Source organism: Scyliorhinus torazame, chromosome 2 (genome assembly GCF_047496885.1).
Source record: "Scyliorhinus torazame isolate Kashiwa2021f chromosome 2, sScyTor2.1, whole genome shotgun sequence".
Lineage (NCBI taxonomy): Eukaryota > Metazoa > Chordata > Chondrichthyes > Carcharhiniformes > Scyliorhinidae > Scyliorhinus > Scyliorhinus torazame.
Window position 1 is genome coordinate 55,450,419 of NC_092708.1, and position 23,586 is coordinate 55,474,004.

The following is a 23,586-nucleotide window of genomic DNA, read 5'->3' on the forward strand; positions in this document are numbered from 1 at the left end:
TTAGGCGGTGTCTCTTTCTCATCACCTGGACACCTCAGGGTTCTGTACCAAACAGCGTTGTGAAAGCATTACCGAAACGAGAGTCAGTATCTGAATCATCACCATCTCCCGGTCTGCCATTTCTGTGCCATTGCCGCGTGGGCCGTCGGATAATCTGAATTGCCATGTCATGTCATGTCAAGGGGCTGGTTTAGCTCACTGGGCTAAATCGCTGGCTTTTAAAGCAGACCAAGGCAGGCCAGCAGCACGGTTCAATTCCCGTACCAGCCTCCCCGAACAGGCGCCGGAATGTGGCGACTAGGGGCTTTTCACAGTAACTTCATTGAAGCCTACTCGTGACAATAAGCGATTTTCATTTCTTACCAGTCTACAAGAGTTGTCGCGGTGCCAAAGAGGGGTTTGTTTGTCGTGAGGCGTAGGGGCGGTGGGAGTGGAGCGCAAGTTACTGTCAGCGGGTGGTGGCTGGGGAACGGCATATAGGGGGCCAAAGATATCTAAGTCGTGGTTCCGGGGGCTGGGGTGACTGGGGGCAGAAAGATTGCACCAGTGGTCAGGGATAGTGATCAATTCGGGGAGGCTTTCGCTATCGTCGGAGTCAAGTTCAAGGCGAAAGTCTGTACCTGTGAGCGGAGACAAGTTCGGGTCTGTGGGCGTGGACGTGCTGGCATGGTTGGGGAGGGTTGGCGTAGGGGTTGAACTAGGTTGTCGATGGGCGGGGCGGAATCATCTCCTATTGCCAGAGAGATGTGGTGGGAGTGGCTACATTGGGATCCGTAGACTTTGAGTTGGTTGATGTGGAACAAACCAGTTTTGCCATTGGGGTACGTTATCTTGTACACGGAAGGGCTCACTTTTTCCGAAATGGAGTAGGGTCCTGCAAATTTGGGGGAGAGGAAAGAACTGGGGTTGTAGAGGGAAACCATTACTTGCTGACCGACTGTGTACTCTACGGGGTGGAAGGTTTTGTCAAATCAGGCTTTACTCTGCTTCCTTCTAGCGCCTAATTGGACAGCTGCAGCGAGCTGTGCTGCTTTAATATTATCTGTGACCTGTTGGACTGCTTTTTCGTGGGTGAGGGCGGTTACTGTGGGGCTTGCCAAATCGAGACCTAATTAATATTCAATTCCCTTCATGGGCCATCTGGTCATGAGAGTGTGGGGGGGGGGTGAAACCTGTGGAACTGGAAACGGCGTTCCGAATAAACATAAGGGCAAATGGGAGGACTGTGTCCCATGTGGTATTATTCTGTTGCACCATCTTCCTAATGGTTGCTTTTAAAGTGCGATTTATTCGCACAAATATGCCGCTGGATTGGGGGTGATATGCTATGTGGATGTCCGTGTCTGTCATGAAACTGGTAAATGAGCTGGTTTCTGTCCAGGGTGGGAACCACATAAGTTCAATTTTTTAAAACTATGCCGTCCTGTACCATCAGTGAGTCCTTCCATTTATCATGGGCTGGAAACCTGTTTGAGGGTGTCGCCTGCTTTTTGGGCCTGGGATAGATCCTCAATATTGGTCTGGGAAATCTGGACTGAGTGTATCGGTTCGCTTTCGGGGGGCTGCCAGAAGTGTCCATGGCGTGATCTTGCTTTGGCTAAGGCGTCTGCCTTTACATTACCGGGTGGGGACGAGCGATGATGGCTTCTTACTTTAATAATACCGTATATGCGGTCTGAGGATGTCCTGAGAATGTGATATAACAACGGGCAGAGGGTAGGGGTTTTCTATCGGCTGATACGAAACCTCGAGATTCCCACAGGGGTAGGAATTCTGTTAAGCTGTTGCACACATACAGGCTGTCCGAGTGTATGTCTGTGGGGGTTGGGAAAGAATCGGGATGCTGAACTACATAGGCTATGGCTGTGAGTTCTGCTGCTTTTGAACCTAGGTGGCCGGGCAATTTTAAAGAGATCTCTTCTAGTGGACGTCCCTGCACATCTTCTACGTAAATTCCCCAACCAGTTATTCTAATTCCGTTTTCTTTTTAAAAAATAAAAATATTTTATTAAATTTTTCAAACAAAGTTTTTCCGTTTTTACAAATCAACATAAAAATAATACAATAACTGGTAAATAACATTATTTAAATAATATAGTGAACTAACAAAGTGACAAAAAATAGTGCTCCACCCCCCCCCCCAGGTTGCTGCTGCTGTCGCTCTATCTTCCCTTAACGTTCCGCGAGATAGTCAAGGAACGGTTGCCACCGCCTGGAGAACCCCTGAGCCGATCCTCTCAGCGCAAATTTTATTCGTTCCAGCTTTATCAACTCTGCCATGTCGTTTATCCAGGCCTCCACGCCGGGGGGTTTCGATCCTTCCACATGAGTAAAATCGTACGCCGGGCTACTAGGGACGCAAAGGCCAGAATATCGGCCTCTTTCGCCTCCTGCACTCCCGGCTCTTCCGCTACCCCAAATATCGCTAACCCCCAGCCTGGCTTGATCCGGACCTTCACCACCTTTGAAATCACCCTTGCCACGCCCCCCCCCAGTACTCATCCAATGGCGGACACGACCAGAACATGTGTGTGTGGTTCGCCGGGCTTCCCGAGCACGGGAGGTGAAGAACCTGCTCAGTCTTGCTCCCGTCATATGTGCTCTGTGTAGAACCTTAAATTAAATCAGGCTAAGCCTGGCACACGAAAACGAGGAATTTACCCTGCTTAGGGCATCAGCCCACAGCCCCTCCTCAATCTCCTCTCCCAGCTCTTCTTCCCATTTTCCCTTCAGCTCCTCTATCATCGCCTCCCCCTCGTGTCTCATCTCCTGATATATTTCGGACACTTTGCCCTCCCCGACCCATACCCTGGAAATCACTCTATCTTGGATCCCCTGTGTCGGGAGCAGCGGAAATTCCCTCACCTGTTGCCTCGTAAACGCCCTCACTTGCATATATCTAAAGATATTCCCCGGGGGCAACTCATATTTTTCCTCCAGCGCTCCCAGACTTGCAAACATCCCGCCTATAAACAGGTCCCGCAGTTTCCTAATTCCTACTCGTTGCCAACTCTGGAACCCCCCGTCCATCCTTCCTGGGACAAACCTGTGGTTATTCCTAATCGGGGACCACACCGAGGCACCCGTCACCCCCCTGTGTCGCCTCCACTGCCCCCAGATCCTCAAGACTGCCACCACCACTGGGTTTGTGGTATACCTTTTCGAGGAGAACGGCAGCGGCGCCGTCACCAGTGCCTTTAGGCTCGTTCCTTTACAGGACGCCATCTCCAGCCTCTTCCACGCCGCCCCCTCTCCCTCCCTCATCCACGTACAAACCATCGCCACATTGGCGGCCCAGTAGTAGTCGTTCAGGCTCGGCAGCGCCAGTCCCCCTCTATCCCCACTGCGCTGCAGGAACCCCCTCCTTACCCTCGGGGTCATCCCTGCCCACACAAAGCTCATAATGCTCCTGTCTATTTTTTTGAAAAAGGCCTTTGTGATCAGAATGGGGAGACACAAACACAAAAAGAAACCTCGGGAGGACCATCATTTTTACCACCTGCACTCTGCCCGCCAATGAGAGTGGCAACATATCCCACCTCTTGAAGTCCTCCTCCATCTGCTCCACCAGTCGCGTCAGATTAAGTCTGTGTAGAGTTCCCCAGTTCCTGGCTACCTGGATCCCCAGATATCGAAAGCTCCTTTCCACTCTCCTTAATGGCAGAGCGTCTTTTCCTCTTCCCTGGTCCATGGGGTGTATTACAAAAAGCTCGCTCTTCCCCATATTTAGCCTGTATCCCGAGAAATCTCCAAACTCCCTCAGTATCTGCATAACCTCTGCCATCCCCTCTACAGGGTCCGCAACATATAACAGTAAGTCATCAGCGTAGAGTGACACTCGATGCTCCTTTCCCCCTCTAACCACTCCCCTCCATTTCTTAGAGTCCCTCAACGCTATGGCCAGTGGTTCAATTGCCAACGCGAACAGTAATGGAGACAGGGGACAGCCCTGTCTTGTTCCCCTGTGTAGCCGAAAATACCCCGATCTTTGCCGGTTTGTGACTACACTTGCCACTGGGGCCCCATACAGGAGTCTGACCCATCTAACAAACCCCTCCCCGAACCCAAACCTCCTCAGCACCTCCCACAAATAGTCCCACTCCACCCTATCGAATGCCTTCTCCGCATCCATCGCCACCACTTTCTCTGCCTCCCCCTCCGCTGGGGGCGTCATCATCACCCCCAGCAGCCGTTGAACGTTAACGTTCAGTTGTCTCCCCTTTACAAACCCTGTCTTGTCTTCATGCACCACCCCCGGGACGCAATCCTCTATCCTTGTCGCCAGCACTTTTGCCAGCAGTTTGGCGTCTACATTTAGGAGTGAGATAGGCCTGTACGACCCGCTTTGCAGCGGATCTTTATCCCGCTTCAGAATTAGTGATATCGTCGCCTCCGACATTGTCGGGGGTAGTATCCCCCCTTCCCTGGCCTCGTTAAAGGTTCTCGCCAGCAGCGGGGCCAACAGATCCACATATTTCCTGTAGAATTCCACTGGAAACCCGTCTGGTCCCGGGGCCTTCCCTGCCTGCATGTTCCCCAGTCCCTTAGTCACCTCGTCCACCTCAATTGGTGCCCCCAGACCTGCCACCTCCTGCTCCTCCACCCTCGGGAACCTTAGTTGCTCCAGAAAATGTAGCATTCCCTCTTTTCCCCCCAGGGGTTGCGACATATATAGCCTCTCATAAAAGGTCTTAAACACCTCATTTACCTTCCCTGCTCTCTGCTCCATAGTTCCCGTTTCATCCCTAACTCCCCCAATCTCTCTCGCCGCTATCCTTTTACGAAGTTGATAGGCCAGCATCCGGCTCGCCTTTTCCCCATACTCATATCGCATCGCCTGTGCCTTCCTCCACTGTGCCTCTGCCTTTCCTGTGGTCAGCAGGTCAAACTCCGTCTGAAGTCTTCGCCTTTCTCTATATAGTCCTTCGTCTGGGGCCTCCGCATATCTTTTATCCACCCTCAAAATCTCCCCCACTAATCTCTCCCTTTCTTTGCCCTCTTGTTTCTCCTTGTGGGCTCTAATGGAGATCAGCTCTCCTCTAACCACCGCCTTCAGCGCTTCCCATACTACCCCCACCTGAACCTCACCACCGTCATTGACCTCCAGGTATCTCTCAATAGACCCCCGCACCCTTCCACAGACCCCCTCATCTGCCAATAATCCCACATCCAGTCGCCAGAGTGGACGCTGCTCCCTCTCCTCTCCTCGTTCCAGATCCACCCAGTGCGGGGCGTGGTCTGAAACGGCTATGGCCGAGTACTCCGTTCCTGCCACCTTCGAGATCAGTGCCCTACTCATAACAAAGAAGTCTATTCGGGAATATACCTTGTGGACGTGGGAGAAAAAGGAAAACTCTTTTGCCAACGGCCTAGCAAACCTCCACGGATCCAATCCCCCCATTTGTTCCATAAATCCCCTAAGCACCTTGGCCGCTGCTGGCCTTCTCCCGGTCCTGGATCTAGACCGGTCTAGCCCTAGATCCAGCACAGTGTTAAAGTCCCCCCCCCCTCCCATTACCAAGCTTCCCACCTCCAGGTCCGGGATACGTCGCAGAATCCGCTTCATGAATCCCGCGTCATCCCAGTTCGGGGCATATACATTTACCAGCATGACCGCCTCTCCCTGCAATCTACCACTCACCATCACATATCTGCCCCCGTTATCCACCACTATATTCTTAGCCTCGAACGACACCCGTTTCCCCACCAGTATCGCCACCCCCCTGTTTTTCGCATCCAACCCTGAGTGGAATACCTGTCCCACCCATCCTTTTCTTAACCTAACCTGATCCGCCACCTTCAGATGCGTCTCCTGGAGCATGACTACGTCCGCCTTCAGTCTCTTTAGGTGCGCGAACACCCGGGCCCTCTTAATCGGCCCATTTAGGCCTCTCACATTCCATGTGATAAGCCGGATTGGCGCCCCCCCCCCCCCTCCCGCCGGATTGGCGCCCCCCCCCCCCCCCCCCCGGCCGACTAGCCATCCCCTTTTCTGGGCCAGCACCCGTCCAGGTCCCGCGCACCCACCTGTCCCCCAGGCGGCGCCTTCCCGTCCCGACCACCTCTTCTCTTGCCGGCTCCCCCTTGCACTCAGCAGCAGCAACCCAGTTAGTCCCGTGTCCCCCGCTAGATCCCCCTCTAGCATGGTTACTCCCCCCATAATGCTTCCGAAAGTCAACTAACTCTAGCTGACCCCGGCTTCCCCCGTTCTCTCTTTGACCTCCCTGCGTGTGGGGCTCGCTTCCTTCCTGCGCCTATCTTCCCGCCATCATCTCCATAGCGAGGGAAAACCCTGTGCTTTCCTATTGGCCCCGTCCCCTATGGCGCAGCTCCCTCATTCCCCCTCCTCCTCTCTGTCCCTTTTTCCCACCGGCGCCCACATTTCTTCGTGTACCCCCATCAAGGGGAGAGAAATTCCCCATCCAACGTTACTATATAATAAACCTCCCCTTTCCCATTTTACATTTCTGTACCACCACCTCGTTGCTTCCCCCCCAACATCAAACTCTCAGATCTAGTCCAGTTTCTCTTCTTGAATGAAGGTCCATGCCTCATCCGCCATTTTGAAGTAGTAGTGCTTGCCCTGATGCGTGACCCACAATCGCGCCGGCTGCAGCGTCCCAAATTTTATTTACTTCATGTGAAGCACCGCCTTGGCCCGATTAAAGCTCGCTCTCCTTCTCGCCACCTCCGCACTCTAGTCCTGATACACTCGTATCACCACATTCTCCCACTTGCTACTCCGTACCTTCTTGGCCCAGCTCAGGACCGCCTCTCTGTCCATTAAGCGGTGGAATCTCACCACTATCGCCCTTGGTATTTCACCTGCCTTTGGTCTTCTCACAAGGACCCGGTACGCTCCTTCCACCTCCAGGGGGCCCGTTGGGGCCTGAGCTCCCATTAGCGTATGGAGCATCCTGCTCACATAAGCCCCAACATCAGCTCCCTCTGCTCCTTCGGGGAGACCTAGAATCCGTAGGTTCTTCCTCCTCGAGCTGTTATCCAGGGCTTCCAGCCTTTCAATGCACCTCTTATGTAGCGCCTCATGCGTCTCCGTTTTTACCACCAGGCCCTGTATCTCATCCTCATTCTCGGCTGCCTTTGCCTTCACTCCACAGAGCTCTATCGCCTGGACCTTTTGTGTTTCCTTCAGTCCCTCGATTGCCAATAACATCGGCGCCAGCACCTCTTTCTTTAGTTCCTCCACACATCGTCGGAGGAATTCCTGCTGGTCCGGGCCCCATGTCGTCTGGGCTCCATCCGCCGCCATCTTGCTTCTCCCTTCTCTTCTCTGCCGCTGCTCCAAAGGATCCTTCGCAATCTGGCCACTACTGCTGGTCCTTTCCATACACACACGGGGGGTGGGGGGGGGGATCTTCCTTCGTCACCCCACACTGGGTTTGGTCTAAAAAACATTTCCGTTGGGGCTCCCGAAAAGAGCCCAAAAATCCGTTAGAACAGGAGCTGCCAAAATGTGCGGCTTAGCAGTGCATCGCCGCAACCGGAAGTCCTCCTGATTCCATTTTCGATCGTGGAGGAGCCGTCTACATAAATTTTTAAAGCATTGCCTGTAGTTTGGGAATTCTGTTCTTTACTGCCTGCTCTTGGGTGTAGTGACTTTGGGATAAAGGGTCCTGTGTGGTGTTGGGCTCCTATGATCTGGCACTCATAGAACATAGAACATAGAACAATACAGCGCAGTACAGGCCCTTCGGCCCAAGATGTTGCACCGAAACAAAAGCCATCTAACCTACACTATGCCATTATCATCCATATGTTTATCCAATAAACTTTTAAATGCCCTCAATGTTGGCGAGTTCACTACTGTAGCAGGTAGGGCATTCCACGGCCTCACTACTCTTTGCGTAAAGAACCTACCTCTGACCTCTGTCCTATATCTATTACCCCTCAGTTTAAAGTTATGTCCCCTCGTGCCAGCCATATCCATCCGCGGGAGAAGGCTCTCACTGTCCACCCTATCCAACCCCCTGATCATTTTGTATGCCTCTATTAAGTCTCCTCTTAACCTTCTTCTCTCCAACGAAAACAACCTCAAGTCCGTCAGCCTTTCCTCATAAGATTTTCCCTCCATACCAGGCAACATCCTGGTAAATCTCCTCTGCACCCGCTCCAAAGCCTCCACGTCCTTCCTATAATGCGGTGACCAGAACTGTACGCAATACTCCAAATGCGGCCGGACCAGAGTTCTGTACAGCTGCAACATGACCTCCCGACTCCGGAACTCAATCCCTCTACCAATAAAGGCCAACACTCCATAGGCCTTCTTCACAACCCTATCAACCTGGGTGGCAACTTTCAGGGATCTATGTACATGGACACCTAGATCCCTCTGCTCATCCACACTTTCAAGAACTTTACCATTAGCCAAATATTCCGCATTCCTGTTATTCCTTCCAAAGTGAATCACCTCACACTTCTCTACATTAAACTCCATTTGCCACCTCTCAGCCCAGCTCTGCAGCTTATCTATATCCCTCTGTAACCTGCTACATCCTTCCACACTATCGACAACACCACCGACTTTAGTATCGTCTGCAAATTTACTCACCCACCCTTCTGCGCCTTCCTCTAGGTCATTGATAAAAATGACAAACAGCAACGGCCCCAGAACAGATCCTTGTGGTACTCCACTTGTGACTGTACTCCATTCTGAACATTTCCCATCAACCACCACCCTCTGTCTTCTTTCAGCTAGCCAATTTCTGATCCACATCTCTAAATCACCCTCAATCCCCAGCCTCCGTATTTTTTGCAATAGCCTACCGTGGGGAACCTTATCAAACGCTTTGCTGAAATCCATATACACCACATCAACTGCTCTACCCTCGTCTACCTGTTCAGTCACCTTCTCAAAGAACTCAATAAGGTTTGTGAGGCATGACCTACCCTTCACAAAGCCATGCTGACTATCCCTGATCATATTATTCCTATCTAGATGATTATAAATCTTGTCCCTTATAATCCCCTCCAAGACTTTACCCACTACAGACGTGAGGCTCACCGGTCTATAGTTGCCGGGGTTGTCTCTGCTCCCCTTTTTGAACAAAGGGACCACATTTGCTGTCCTCCAGTCCTCTGGCACTATTCCTGTAGCCAATGATGACATAAAAATCAAAGCCAAAGATCCAGCAATCTCTTCCCTGGCCTCCCAGAGAATCCTAGGATAAATCACATCAGGTCCTGGGGACTTACCTATTTTCAGCCTGTCCAGAATTGCCAACACCTCTTCCCTACGTACCTCAATGCCATCTATTCTATTAGCCTGGGGCTCAGCATTCTCCTCCACAACATTATCTTTTTCCTGAGTGAATACTGACGAAAAATATTCATTTAGTATCTCGCCTATCTCTTCAGACTCCACACACAATTTCCCATCCCTGTCCTTGACTGGTCCTACTCTTTCCCTAGTCATTCGCTTATTCCTGACATACCTATAGAAAGCTTTTGGGTTTTCCTTGATCCTTCCTGCCAAATACTTCTCATGTCCCCTCCTTGCTCGTCTTAGCTCTCTCTTTAGATCCTTCCTCGCTACCTTGTAACTATCCATCGCCCCAACCGAAACTTCACACTTCATCTTCACATAGGCCTTCTTCTTCCTCTTAACAAGAGATTCCACTTCCTTGGTAAACCACGGTTCCCTCGCTCGACACCTTCCTCCCTGTCTGACCGGTACATACTTATCAAGAACACGCAGTAGCTGATCCTTGAACAAGCCCCACTTATCCAGTGTGCCCAACACTTGCAGCCTACTTCTCCACCTTATCCCCCCCAAGTCACGTCTAATGGCATCATAATTGCCCTTCCCCCAGCTATAACTCTTGCCCTGCGGTGTATACTTATCCCTTTCCATCATTAACGTAAACGTCACCGAATTGTGGTCACTGTCCCCAAAGTGCTCTCCTACCTCCAAATCCAACACCTGGCCTGGTTCATTACCCAAAACCAAATCCAACGTGGCCTCGCCTCTTGTTGGCCTGTCAACATATTGTTTCAGGAAACCCTCCTGCACACACTGTACAAAAAACGACCCATCTATTGTACTCGAACTATATATTTTCCAGTCAATATTTGGAAAGTTAAAGTCTCCCATAATAACTACCCTGTTACTTTCGCTCATATCCAGAATCATCTTCGCCATCCTTTCCTCTACATCCCTAGAACTATTAGGAGGCCTATAAAAAACTCCCAACAGGGTGACCTCTCCTTTCCTGTTTCTAACTTCAGCCAATACTACCTCGGAAGAAGAGTCCCCATCTAGCATCCTCTCCGCCACCGTAATACTGCTCTTGACTAGCAGCGCCACACCTCCCCCTCTTTTGCCTCCTTCTCTGAGCTTACTAAAACACCTAAACCCCGGAACCTGCAACATCCATTCCTGTCCCTGCTCTATCCATGTCTCCGAAATGGCCACAACATCGAAGTCCCAGGTACCAACCCACGCTGCCAGTTCCCCTACCTTGTTTCGTATACTCCTGGCATTGAAGTAGACACACTTCAAACCACCTACCTGAACGCTGGCCCCCTCCTGCGACGTCAAATCTGTGCTCCTGACCTCTATACTCTCATTCTCCCTTACCCTAAAACTACAATCCAGGTTCCCATGCCCCTGCTGCATTAGTTTAAACCCCTCCAAAGAGCACTAACAAATCTCCCCCCCAGGATATTTGTGCCCCTCAGGTTCAGATGTAGACCATCCTGTCTGTAGAGGTCCCACCTTCCCCAGAAAGAGCCCCAGTTATCCAAAAATCTGAAACCCTCCCGCCTGCACCATCCCTGTAGCCACGTGTTTAAATGCTCTCTCTCCCTATTCCTCATCTCACTATCACGTGGCACGGGCAACAACCCAGAGATAACAACTCTGTTTGTTCTAGTTCTGAGCTTCCATCCTAGCTCCCTGAAAGCCTGCCTGACATCCTTGTCCCCTCTCCTACCTATGTCGTTGGTGCCAATGTGGACCACGACTTGGGGCTGCTCCCCCTCCCCCCTAAGGACCCGGAAAACACGATCCGAGACATCACGTACCCTTGCACCTGGGAGGCAACATACCAAACGTGAGTCTCTCACGCTCCCACAAAATCTCCTATCTGTGCCCCTGACTATAGAGTCCCCAATTACTAATGTTCTGCTCCTCTCCCCCCTTCCCTTCTGAGCAACAGGGACAGACTCCGTGCCAGAGGCCCGTACCCCATGGCTTACCCCTGGTAAGTCGTCCCCCCCACAAGTATCCAAAGCGGTATACTTGTTTCTCAGGGGAACGACCGCAGGGGATCCCTGCACTGACTGTTTTTTCCCAGTCCCTCTTACAGTTACCCACCTATCTCCAATCTTTGGTGTAACTAATTCCCTGAAGCTGCTATCTATGACCCCTTCTGCCTCCCGAATGATCCGAAGTTCTTCCAACTCCAGCTCCAGTTCCCTAACTCGGTCTTGGAGGAGCTGGAGATGGCAGCACTTCCTGCAGGTAAAATCAGCAGGGACACTAACTGCATCCCTCACCTCAAACATCCTGCAGGAGGAACATTGCACTCCCTTCCCTGCCATTCCTCTAACTTTCTACCAAGATCTGGCTAACAACTAAATTAAATTTTTATAAAAAATAATAATAATATAATAAAAATATGGTACTTACCTCAGACCAATGGATTTTCTTATTAGGTTAGAGGAGGAGGGTGGGTGGGAGACACTACACTACACATGTGGGGTCTCTGCATATTGGAGATTATCGGCCAGAAGTGTGTGGGTCTTGGATTGTTTGACCGTAATGTTCCTGCCTTGTAACAGTAGTGTCCAGCGAGCTGCTCTGATTTGGCTGACTGAACCGTACTTTAATCTACTGTCTAGTAATAGTTGCGTGGGGGTGTGCTCGGTCAAGATCGTTACTGGGTTAAGGCCTGTGATGTACGCAAAGTACTGTACTGCCCAAAAGACTGCAAGCAAATGACGTTCGCAGGCTGAGAATCCTTGCTCTACGGGGTCTAATACTCTTGAGGCATTGGCTACAGGTCCTAAGCAATCATGGCGTTCTTGCAGGAGTACTGCTGATAGGGTTCGGTCGCTGGTTGCTACCTCTATGGCATAGGGCGAGTCTGGGTCTGGAACTTGTAAAGCGGGGGCTGTGCCTAGGGCGCATTTTAAAGCATCAATGGCGTCTGTGTGCTGCAGAAGCCATTCCCATGGGGCGTTCTTTTTAAGGAGTTCTGAGAGTGGGGCTGCTTTAGTGGCAAAACCATCTATATGATTTCGGCAATATCCTACTAAACCTAGGAATGACCGGAATGCAGTGACATTTTGGGGCAGGGGCAATTTAACTATGGACTTGATCCGTTTCTGTTCAATTTCTCTCTTCCCGTGGGTGATGATACTGCCTAAATAAACAACCTTTTCCTTTAAAATCTGGGCCTTTTTGGGGTTGACTTTGCATCCGATGGGATTGCAAAAGGCCTAGTAATTCCGATAGGAGCCTGACATGTTCCTCTTTTGTATCCGTTTGCAGGAGCAGATCGTCTACATATTGTATTAGGCATTCAGGTCGGGAAAATTTAGAAAGTCCGTTGGCCAATTGTCGGTGGAAAATGGAGGGGGAGTTATGGAAGCCTTGCGGGAGGCATGTCCATGTGTACTGCTGCCCTTGAAATGTAAACGCGAACTTATACTGACAGGCCTTGTCTAGCAAGCTGGACCAAAAGCCATTGCTAATGTCCAGCACTGTGAAGTAATTTGCTGTACTCCCTGTTTGAGCATGGTCTCGGGACTCATGGCTGGCAACGGTGGGGGCTGCTAAAGGGGTTACCTTATTAAGTTCTCGGTAGTCGATCGTTAATCGCCATGCACCATCGGGCTTTTTTACAGGCCAAATTGGGGCATCATTTGTGGACGCTACGGGCCAAATAACTCCTTGGTCTAATAAACTATGAATAACTTTTGATATCTCACCCTTTGCTTGCTGTGGGAAACCGTATTGCTTCTGTGGTTTTGGATCGGGACCTGAAATTGTGACCGTACCTGGGATCTTTCCACAATCGTGTTTGTGTTGTGCGAACGAAGCTTTGTGTTTTATGAGGACCTCTGTAATCGTCTGGTCTGCACTAATTGTTTGTGGATTAAACCAATAGTCTCCTACTGAGCAAATCCTGTTTTTATAATTCCCTACTGTGAGCGTAGCGGGGGCCCTAGCTGTTTTGACCATTCACATTGGTTTACTGGGTCAAACGAAATGTTATGGGAGCTCATAAAATCAATACCTAGAATGTGCTCGGCTGTTTGGGGTAAGTCAACTAAAACGACGGGGTGTCTGGCGCTAATGTTCCCTATCTGAATGGCTACGGGAGCTGTGATGTATCCTTGCTGTACGTGGCCGGTAAATCCACTAAGGGTGATGGTGACTGTGGTGGGCCATTTGTCACGTTGAAACATGGTGGAGGAGTTTAAAGTGTGCGGGAATCTCCTGTGTCCCAAAGAAATTCGACTGGTTGTCCCCGGACTGTACCTGTGACTACTGGTCTGCCTGATTTGTCCCAGAGTGTGTCACAGACCCAAGTTGGGGAGTCCGAACACCGTCAATCTGTGGAATTGACTGCTAAATCGCCTGAACGGGTGCTAACAGTATGCATGGGCCTAACATTGTTCCTCGGTGGGGGGTTTGGTTATTGGTGTCGTTGCTGGTTCGGGGGGTTTTGTCGGCAATCGCGGGTGTAATGTCCCATGTGGCCACAATTATAGCAACCTCGTGGTGCCTGTGCTGTGGGATGATGTCCCTCATGTCTACCCTCATTTATCCATGTTGGGTCCTGGCTAGTTCTAACTGGGTGCATGTTTGCTTCTAACTCGTCCTGATCTGTCTGTCTGTGTAGGGATTGTTCCCATGCTCTAGAGAGTCATTTCAAAACCCAAACTTCATTGTGTGTGTGGTATGCGGGGTCATAATTTACACAAGCCTTTTGACCTGCCTCTGTGGCATGCGAGACTAAAGTGTGGGACCATTTAGTGGTGTCGTCCTCATTTAGGTGTGCGCAGTTCAATTGTCCGGAGACTGCCATAAAATGAATCCAAAGGTGACCAGCAAATGCAGTCGGATGCTCCCCCTTCTTTTGCCTGCAGTGATTTAAACCCTCGACTGGATCTCCTTTGTTATACCCGATTGCATCTAATATGGCTGTTTTCATTTCCTGTAGGGTTCCTCCTGCTACATTTTCGGGTCCTGGCAAAGCTGATCTTACAGAAGGGCAAAGGCTCATAATAATCAACTTGACTTTCTCTCTCTCGCCAAGGCCGTACATAACCTTTTGTTGGCGCACCTCCTTAAAGAAGCTGTACGGGTCTGCGGTGGGCTGGAATGGACTAATTTTTGTGCAGGCTTCTCTTAATTGGATTATGGATAGTGGGGTGGTGTAAACGATATCAGGCTTTTCCGGATCCGATGACTTGCGTTGGGTGGTAACCGGATTCATGGGGGTCGAATTGTGAGTGGGGCTGTGTGCTGCCTGTGCAGTCGGTGGTGCGGGTGCTTTCCTTTTTGGGGCGTGGGGGGTTCGATTTTGACTTCCCGTGTCCTCTTAATCTCTCTGGGCGCTTTCATTTAATTCTTGCTAATCGAGAGCATCTTCCTCATCTAAATTCTGGCCAAAAGTATACCTAAAGCCATTCTGCACTGAGAGCAGTGACTGTACCTTCTCTATCTGTTGTCTGCATTTCGCGTGGTCTACTGTACTCTGTCTCTGTTCTTTCGTGGAGCTGTGGAGCGCTCGCAAAGCTGCTTTTAAATCTGCGCATTGACTCGTTAATGCGCAGATGTGCTACCTGCTGTTCTGTCTCTTCTCTTACCAGGACTGCGCTCTGTGTATCTTGTAGGCTTTATCGTACTGGGTCTGAAAGCTGCTAAGGTGAACAAAATAAGATTGGTGTGCACATTTCACATCAGCCATCTCCTTATCTTTAGCTGCTAACTGTTCCCGGAGTTGCTCGATTATTTTTTCGCTTTCACTACTGTTTCGCGCGTTCTTCTCTTCTTTCTCAACTAACTGCCTACGGAGCACCTTCACGGCCTCCTCTGTGCCTCGCAACTGTGCCAAACAGGACACTATTGCCATCGGCTTTTTTCTACATTTTTCTAATGGACCTCACTTAGATTGTCCCACCAAGTTTTTCCTATGCTTCCTGGACCTGACTCATCATTTGCACAAAAATTGGACCAAAGGGGCCACCCTTTCCCCTTTAAATACTTCCTCAACTCTTCCTCCCATATGGGGCATTGCTCTGCTCTGTTGGTCGCTGCGACTTCGGAGTCCTGTGGGTTCATTAAACGTTCCATCGCTTTAGTGGCCATTGCTTCTAATATCTCTTGCTCTACCTCTAATATCTCTTGCTCTACTGTTAACTTCTCTTTCCCTACCTGTAATATCTCTTTTCCTACCTTTAATTTGGGACAGGGGAATAAGGCGGCGATTCGAACAGTGAGTAAGGCCTAAGCTATTTTCCGGTTCACAATAATTCGACTGTTTTACACAATTCTGGTGAGTTTACCTTACTTTCCCTGTTAGGTACGCATGCAGGTTAGTGCACACTTCCGAAATTCGGTGATTTGGTCGATATGGGACTTGCACTTGTGGTTCTTTCTCTTTATCGCAATTGGGTTCAAAGCTTGTGGGTTCTCTTGGAGTGACAAAGTCACTTCTAATCGAGTCCCGTCAGAGTTCGCAAATAATGTTGCTCTTTTAATAATGAGGCTCTATTTATGGTATGATGTTACGTCTCAACAGCGTCGCCAATACTGTCGGTATTTCTATTTCTCTCGGTGAACCACAAGTCTTTCCCTTATATTGGTCAAATGACCACACAACTAGTTAGTCAGTTCAAAAGATGGTTTATTTACACACACTCTGATTACTTCAACATGCAAACATATCTACTACGAGTTAAACTACACCTATCAGCTACAATAACCTATACTTAACCTCAGGGCGACCGGCACTGTGCAAATGGATAAGGCCTTTATCTTGATTTCACGTGGCTGGTTCGAAGAAGCGGCTCCGTCTCTGCTGGACTCACCCGTCAGGTAGCGATAGTTGGTCTTGAACTTGGCTGTCTGGTCGTTATGCTGCAATTGGTGTGGGCACAGGCCGATCCCAAAAGAGGCTGGCACAGGCCGGGTCTAAAAGTGGCCGAACACATGGCTGTGTCCCCTTTTATCCCTCTGCGATTTTGCGCTCTTTGGGGCGGTCCTTGATCTTGGGCCCAATAGTTCGAGAGGGCTCTGATCACTGCCTTCGATTTCGGCCATTAAAGGGGCAGGTGCCTTGGTGGCTGGGCGGGTCCTTAGCGGTCATTGACCTTGGCAGTTGAGCTCTCTGAGTAAAGGGTGTGGCGCTGATCAGTTTGTGGCTGTACCGGTTTCTTGATTGGAGTCCTATTGTTCTGGGGAACAGGCCATTAAAATGCAAACAAGCGGGAGTTTCGATCACCTGCATTCCAAATACACAAAGCTCTGTATCTGTCTGTGTCCTGGGTTGGCCATAATTCCCATGGTCCTTTGCAGGTGGCAATCTCGGATGGCTACAGATGTGCTTTACCTTGGCGTTAAAGCTCTCGACAGAATCCTCAACTGAAAAGATAAAATCTAGCACTATCCTTGTTGTTAATGTATAGATGCTCCACACTTATGTTTACTAAAATCCGAATTATCATGCTGGAAATGGCAGCTATAAAATGCTGCCAGTGTTTGATGATGGCTCACTATACAATGGCAGTCAGCAGGGAGATAACTAGGTAGATAACATGCAATGGCAGTCAGTGGGTTTGTACCTCCACTAGTTCAATCTTCAGCTGGGACCTATGGTAGAGGGCACCATGCAACACACTCTGTTGCACTATCAATCTATGGTGCCCATTACACATGTTTTAGCAGAGATGTGGAAGAAAGCTGGTGAGGAGGGGAATTCAATAATTTAAGCATTTAACCTTGTAAATTGTACCTTCTAAATCTTTCCAAGTTTAATCATTTCTGTTACCAGAACATTAATGATCTGTAAGAAGGAACTGAAGGCACTTGCTAAGTTTGCAGATGATACAAAGATCTGTAGAGGGACGGGTAGTATTGAGAAATCAAGGGGGCTGCAGAAGGATTTGGACAAGCTAGGAAAGTGGGCAATGAAGTGGCAAATGGAACACAATGTGGAAAAGTGTGAGGTTATGCACTTTGGAAGGAGGAATTTGGGCATAGACTATTTTCTAAATGGGGAAATGCTTAGGAAATCAGAAGCACAAAGGGACTTGGGTGTCCTTGTTCACGATTCTCATGGTTAATGTGCAGGTTCAGTCGGCAGTTAAGAAGTGCAAATTCAATGTTCGCATTCATAAGAACATAAGAACTAGGAGCAGGAGTAGGCCATCTGGCCCCTCGAGCCTGCTCCACCATTCAATGAGATCATGGCTGATCTTTTGTGGACTCAGCTCCACTTTCCGGCCCGAACACCATAACCCTTAATCCCTTTATTCTTCAAAAAACTATCTATCTTTATCTTAAAAACATTTAATGAAGGAGCCTCTACTGCTTCACTGGGCAACGAATTCCATAGGTTCACAACCCTTTGGGTGAAGAAGTTCCTCCTAAACTCAGTCCTAAATCTACTTCCCCTTATTTTGAGGCTATGGCCCCTAGTTCTGCTTTCATTCACCAGTGGAAACAACCTGCCCGCATCTATCCTATCTATTCCCTTCTAATTTTATATGTTTCTATAAGATCCCCCCTCATCCTTCTAAATTCCAACGAGTACAGTTCCAGTCTACTCAGCCTCTCCTCGTAATCCAACCCCTTCAGCTCTGGGATTAACCTAGTGAATCTCCTCTGTAAACCCTCCAGTGCCAGTACATCCTTTCTCAAGTAAGGAGACCAAAACTGAACACAATACTCCAGGTGTGGCCTCACTAACACCTTATACAATTGCAACATAACCTCCCTAGTCTTAAACTCCATCCCTCTAGCAATGAAGGACAAAATTCCATTTGCCTTCCTAACCACCTGTTGCACCTGTAAACCAACTTTTTGCGACTCATGCACTAGCACACCCAGGTCTGTCTGCACAGCAGCATGTTTTAATATTTTATCATTTAAATAATAATCCCTTTTACTGTTATTCCTACCAAAATGGATAACCTCACATTTGTCAACATTGTATTCCATTTGCCAGACCCTAGCCCATTCACTTAGTCTATCCAAATCCCTCTGCAGACTTCCTGTATCCTCTGCACATTTTGCTTTACCACTCACCTTAGTGTCGTCTGCAAACTTGGACACATTGCCCTTGGTCCCCAACTCCAAATCATCTACATAAATTGTGAACAATCGTGGGCCCAACACTGATCCCTGAGGGACACCACTAGCTACTGATTGCCAACCAGAGAAACACCCATTAATCCCCACTCTTTGCTTTCTATTAAATAACCAATCCTCTATCCATGCTACTACTTCATGTCGTTAGGGCTTGAATACAAGACCAGCGATGTACTTCTGAGGCTGTATAAGGCTCTGGTCAGACCCCATTTGGAGTATTGTGAGCAGTCTTGGGCCCCGTATCTAAAGAAGGATGTGCTGGCCTTGGAAAGGGTCCAGAGGAGGTTCACAAGAATGATCCTGGAATGAAGAACTTGTTGTATGAGGAACAGTTGAGGTCTCTGGATCTGTACTTGGAGTTTAGAAGGATGAGGGGGATCTTATTGAAACTTACAAGATACTGCAAGGCCTGGATAGAGTGGACGTGGAGAGGATATTTCCACTTGTAGGAAAAACTAGAACCAGAGGACACCATCTCAGACTAAAAGGACGATCCTTTAAAACAGAGATGAGGAGGAATTTCTTCAGCCAGAGGGTGATGAATCTGTGGAACTCTTTGCAGCAGAAGGCTGTGGAGGCCAAATCACTGAGTGTCTTTAAGGCAGAGATAGATAGGTTCTTGATTAGCAAGGAAATCAGGGGTAATGGGGAGAAGGCAGGAGAATGGGGACGAGAAAATATCAGCCACGAGTGAATGGCGGAGCAGACTCGATGGGCCGAGTGGCCTAATTCTGCCCCTATGTCTTATGGTCTTATTATTTTTTCAAAACGCATTTTATTCAAACTTGTATCAAAGTAGGTTACAGCAAATAAACACCCCGGGAAACATTCTTTCCAACAATCAACTATATAGTTTGTACAGATTTTTCTCCTTTTTCACCCCCCCCCCCCACCCCCCACCCCCTTGCGACGAACAGCTCCTCAAATACGGTCACAAACATCCCCCACCTTTTCTCAAACTACCCTGCTAAGCCCCTTAACTCATACTTTATCTTCTCTAACCGCAGGGAGTCATACAGGTCACCCAACCATGCTGCTACCCCTGGTGGCGATGCCGACCACCACTCCAGCAAAATCCGTCGCCGTGCAATCAGACAGGCGAAGGCCAAGGCATCGGCCTTCCTCCTCCCCATGAGCTCCGGCTTTTCTGAAACCCCAAATATCGCCACCAAAGGGTCCGGGTCCACTCCCTCCTCCACTATCCTGGCTAAGACCGCGAACACTCCCGCCCAGAATCTTCCCAATTTTTCACAACGCCAAAACACGTGCGCGTGATTCGCAGGCCCCCCACCACACCTCTCACACTCATCTGCTACCCCCTGAAAGAACCCACTTATTCTCGCCCGAGTCATATGCACCCAGTGCACCACCTTAAACTGTATCAGGCTCATCTTTGCACAAGAGGAGGTCCCGTTTAACCTTCGCAGTGCCTCACTCCATACTCCCCAATTGATCTCCATCCCCAACTCCTCTTCACGTTTCTCCTTGATTTTCACCACCCTGCTCCCCCAGCCACTTATATTTATCCCCAATTCTTGTGCATTGTGGATAGCACAATTGCTTCACAGCTCCAGGGTCCCAGGTTCGATTCCGGCTTGGGTCACTGTCTGTGCGGAGTCTGCACATCCTCCCCGTGTGTGCGTGGGTTTCCTCCGGATGCTCCGGTTTCCTCCCACAGTCCAAAGATGTGCAGGTTAGGTGGATTGGCTATGATAAATTGCCCTTAGTGTCCAAAATTGCCCTTAGTGTTGGGCGGGGTTACTGGGTTATGGGGATAGGGTGGAGGTGTTAACCTTGGGTAGCGTGCTCTTTGCAAGAGCCGGTGCAGACTCGTTGGGCCGAATGGCCTCCTTCTGCACTGTAAATTCTATGATAAAATTCCCTCCCCTTCCACATCCGGAAGAAGCAGTCGCTCCAGCAGGGTGTATCCCGGCAATCTAGGGAACCCTTTCCAGACCTTTAGTGCAAAGTCCCTAACCTGTAGATACCTGAACTCACTACCAGTCGGCAGCTCTACCCTCTCCTTTAGCTCCTCCAGACTGGTGAACCCTTCCTCCAAATACAAATCCCTCACCTTGACCAGCTCCACTTCCCTCTGCCTCCTGTCTACACTATCCATCCCCCCCCCCCCCCCCCCCCCCCCCCCCCCCCCAGCTCAAACCCATGATTCTCGCACAGCGGCGTTAGCACCGACATCCCTTCCACCCTAAAATGCCTCCTCAGCTGATTCCATATCTTCACCGTGGACCGCACCACTGGGCTCCCTGAACACCTACTCGGAGCCATTGGCAATGTTGCCGTCACCATAGCCCTCAAACTAGACCTCTTACAAGATTCCTCCTCCATCCTAACCCACTCTACCCCTTCTCTTTCCCACCACCGCCACACCTTGTCCACATTGGTCTTATGGTGATTCTCCCACATATGCCGAAAAATTAAATTTCTAATCAGTAGTTTGGTAGAACAGAACTTGAGTAATGCTGAAAAAGAGACATGTTGAAGCTTTCATCTTGCGCACATCAGGACAATCTACACTTTCCAATTGGTCCTAACCTCCAGTTTTCTGGAATGGTTATTGCATTCTGTATGGCCGAGGCAACAGTTTCCTCCATGAAAGATGCTATCACATGGCTCATCCAGGACCATCATAGCGTACAGCACACAGCCTAGGAACCAAATGAACAATTTAATGCTGTGCTCAAAATAAATAAGGTTAATCAGACTTTGTAAAATAAGGGATCATAGAAGCAATTACTTTAAAATTATGAAGTTGCATCTCTACAGTAGATTGAGGCTTTTTCTTTTGGGAGATGAGAAGGAATTTTACAATGACTGAAGGTGCAATCCATTACAAGGTAAAAAAATTCGATTGTAATATAATTGGAAACAAAAATATCACTATGGAAATAAATATATGTACATAGTAAATAAATGACTAGGAGTAAATTAGAAGAAGCTGAATCTGGTTCTTGGGTGACTTGGTAAGTATTGCAGCACAGTAACTTGTACCTGCATAGACTAATCAATGTATGTAACTCCTTGCCGCCAGCAGAGAACATTGTGTGTTTGACAATATATAACATTACTACGGAAGGTACAAACTTACAGAGCAATAATCTACATATCCTGATGATTGTACAGAACCAAAGAGGAGAAGATAGATCTTAGTCCTGAAATGCAGTAATTCAGTAAATAATAACTAGAGTAGTCAGATCCCTGAGATTATGTTACAGCCTGTATTTTTTTTTCTTGCATAAAATGATTCAATTTTCTATAGAATCATAGAATCATAGAAGTTTACAGCATGGAAACAGGCCCTTCGGCCCAACCAGTCCATGCCGCCCAGTTTTTTACCATTAAGCTAGTCCCAGTTGCCCGCACTTGGCCCATAACCCTCTATACCCATCTTACCCATGTAACCATCTAAATGCTTTTTGAAAGACACAATTGTACCCGCTTCTGATCTTCGTTGCTGAGTTTTTCTGTTCTACTGATTTCTGTAACCACATCATTAATACTGCTGAACTTTGCCCACGCTGTTTCCTTCATATCCTAGGAAGAGGGATTTTAGGAAAAAAGTAAAATATATAGTTTGTCATTTGATAGGATGTGACTGTTCCCTTTTGAAAAATAATGGCTATGTTTACCAAGGTATACATAATCCTGCGTATTACGTAGAGGATAATGGATACCTCTAAATTGCAGGGTAGCAATCTAGTCAAGTGGTTGAGATGATATCAGCAACTGAGAACAAACCTTGAGTGATTTATGAACCTCATTTGATCCCTTCACTTGGAGTATTGCTCTAAATGTGCTTATTGTTTCATCCCAGTTTTGTTGGTCCCTTCCTGAACGTGCTGATTCTTGCTGGGTACAGTTGCAAGGAGGATATCAACCTTGCTACATTTTGCCCACACGTCATTCTTAATGCATCTGTGTAGAAAGTGAGTATCCGTAGGTTATTCTTCAGTGGAAAGATCATAGCAGATCCTAATCTGATACCCAGCAACTGTTCACACAACTGCTAGAAGGACTCATTTTGTGATTATGATCTGGAAGTGTGGTTGTTTACTTTTTTTCTTGCCTTCCTTGTGCAGGAGTAATGAGAATTGTTACACCTCGCCTATTGTCCCAGCAGAGTGCTTAGCCCAGACCAAGGATCAAATCAGTGAGTATAGAATAATTTACTGGCACATTTTAAATGTGGGGACAACAAACTAGTTTCCTGAACTGTTTTCCTTGCCAAGAATAAGCCTGAGCTGGCTCGTTCAGTTCCACTCTTGTCAGTGCACTTATCAATGAAACCATTGGTGGAGTTTAGTTATCCACGTACTGTAAAATGTAGTGCATCAGTTTCAGATTTGTAGAAGTGTTTCTGAAACTGAGAATAAAAATGTATGCTGTTGCAGCCAATAATACAGGTATTGCTGAAAAAAGAGGCATGCTTCCAAAACTTTTGTCTTGCACTCATCAGGATAGTTCTCAAGAAATTGCCAACTCTTAACAGGGAACAATTTATGCTGCATGAGAAGGGAGTGCTGATTGTTTGGCAAGTGGACACTGATTGGTGGAGGCTTTGCCATGAGGAATGCAACATGGAACAGTTAACTGTCCAGCTTTGGTTAAATTCAAATCGGGCAGGTCGACTTTGATTGGTCAAGGCATTGCCTTGGGGCATGACTGCTCGTTAAGCCTTTGTTTAGTTGAAAAAGGCACAAAGTGTAGACATGTAGACACAAAGTGTGGACATGTTTCTTCTGTCTGTTAAAGACGAGGCCCTGTGTGTGAATATATTTACTGTTAGCATGTGTAAGTGAGCCATGCTGTGAGCCTGACTGACTATCTTAAATTGTTTTCAGTGTAATTCTTAGCACAATCATGATTACTCAGCAGGTGTTGTCCAATTGCAACATGGATGGTGTTCTCAGTTAACAGCAGCATGGCACTTGACGGCCATGCTGCTGTCAAGTCAAAATGATGTTCTGTCTATCACACACCTCAGCAATGTGGTATATGAATTTCAATGCTGGTGTGTTGCCAGATATAGACGCCGTACAGACTCATAAACTCCGTACAGTGCAGAAGGAGACCATTCGGCCCATCGAGTCAACACCAACCCTCTGGAAAAAGTACCCTTCCTAAACCCAATCACCCGCCCTGTTCCCATAACCCCACCCAACCCCCCGCACTGTCCCCATAACCCCACCCAACCTGCATGGCCAATCCACCTAACCTGCATA

The 23,586-nt window shown here is 48.5% G+C and overlaps 1 protein-coding gene across 4 annotated transcripts in view; it reads left to right on the forward strand.

Annotated features, from left to right (window-relative positions):
* Nucleotides 1–23,586, forward strand: part of gtdc1 (glycosyltransferase-like domain containing 1) — a 609,229-nt gene that overhangs the window by 25,775 nt on the left and 559,868 nt on the right. For 3 of the 4 annotated variants that reach the window (XM_072471580.1, XM_072471570.1, XM_072471612.1), the window contains exon 2: nucleotides 22,444–22,514. The exons of the other annotated variant lie outside the window; for it this stretch is intronic. The gene's annotated coding sequence lies outside the window, so the exon portion shown is untranslated. The remainder of the gene's footprint in view (nucleotides 1–22,443; nucleotides 22,515–23,586) is intronic. 4 annotated transcript variants of the gene reach the window in all.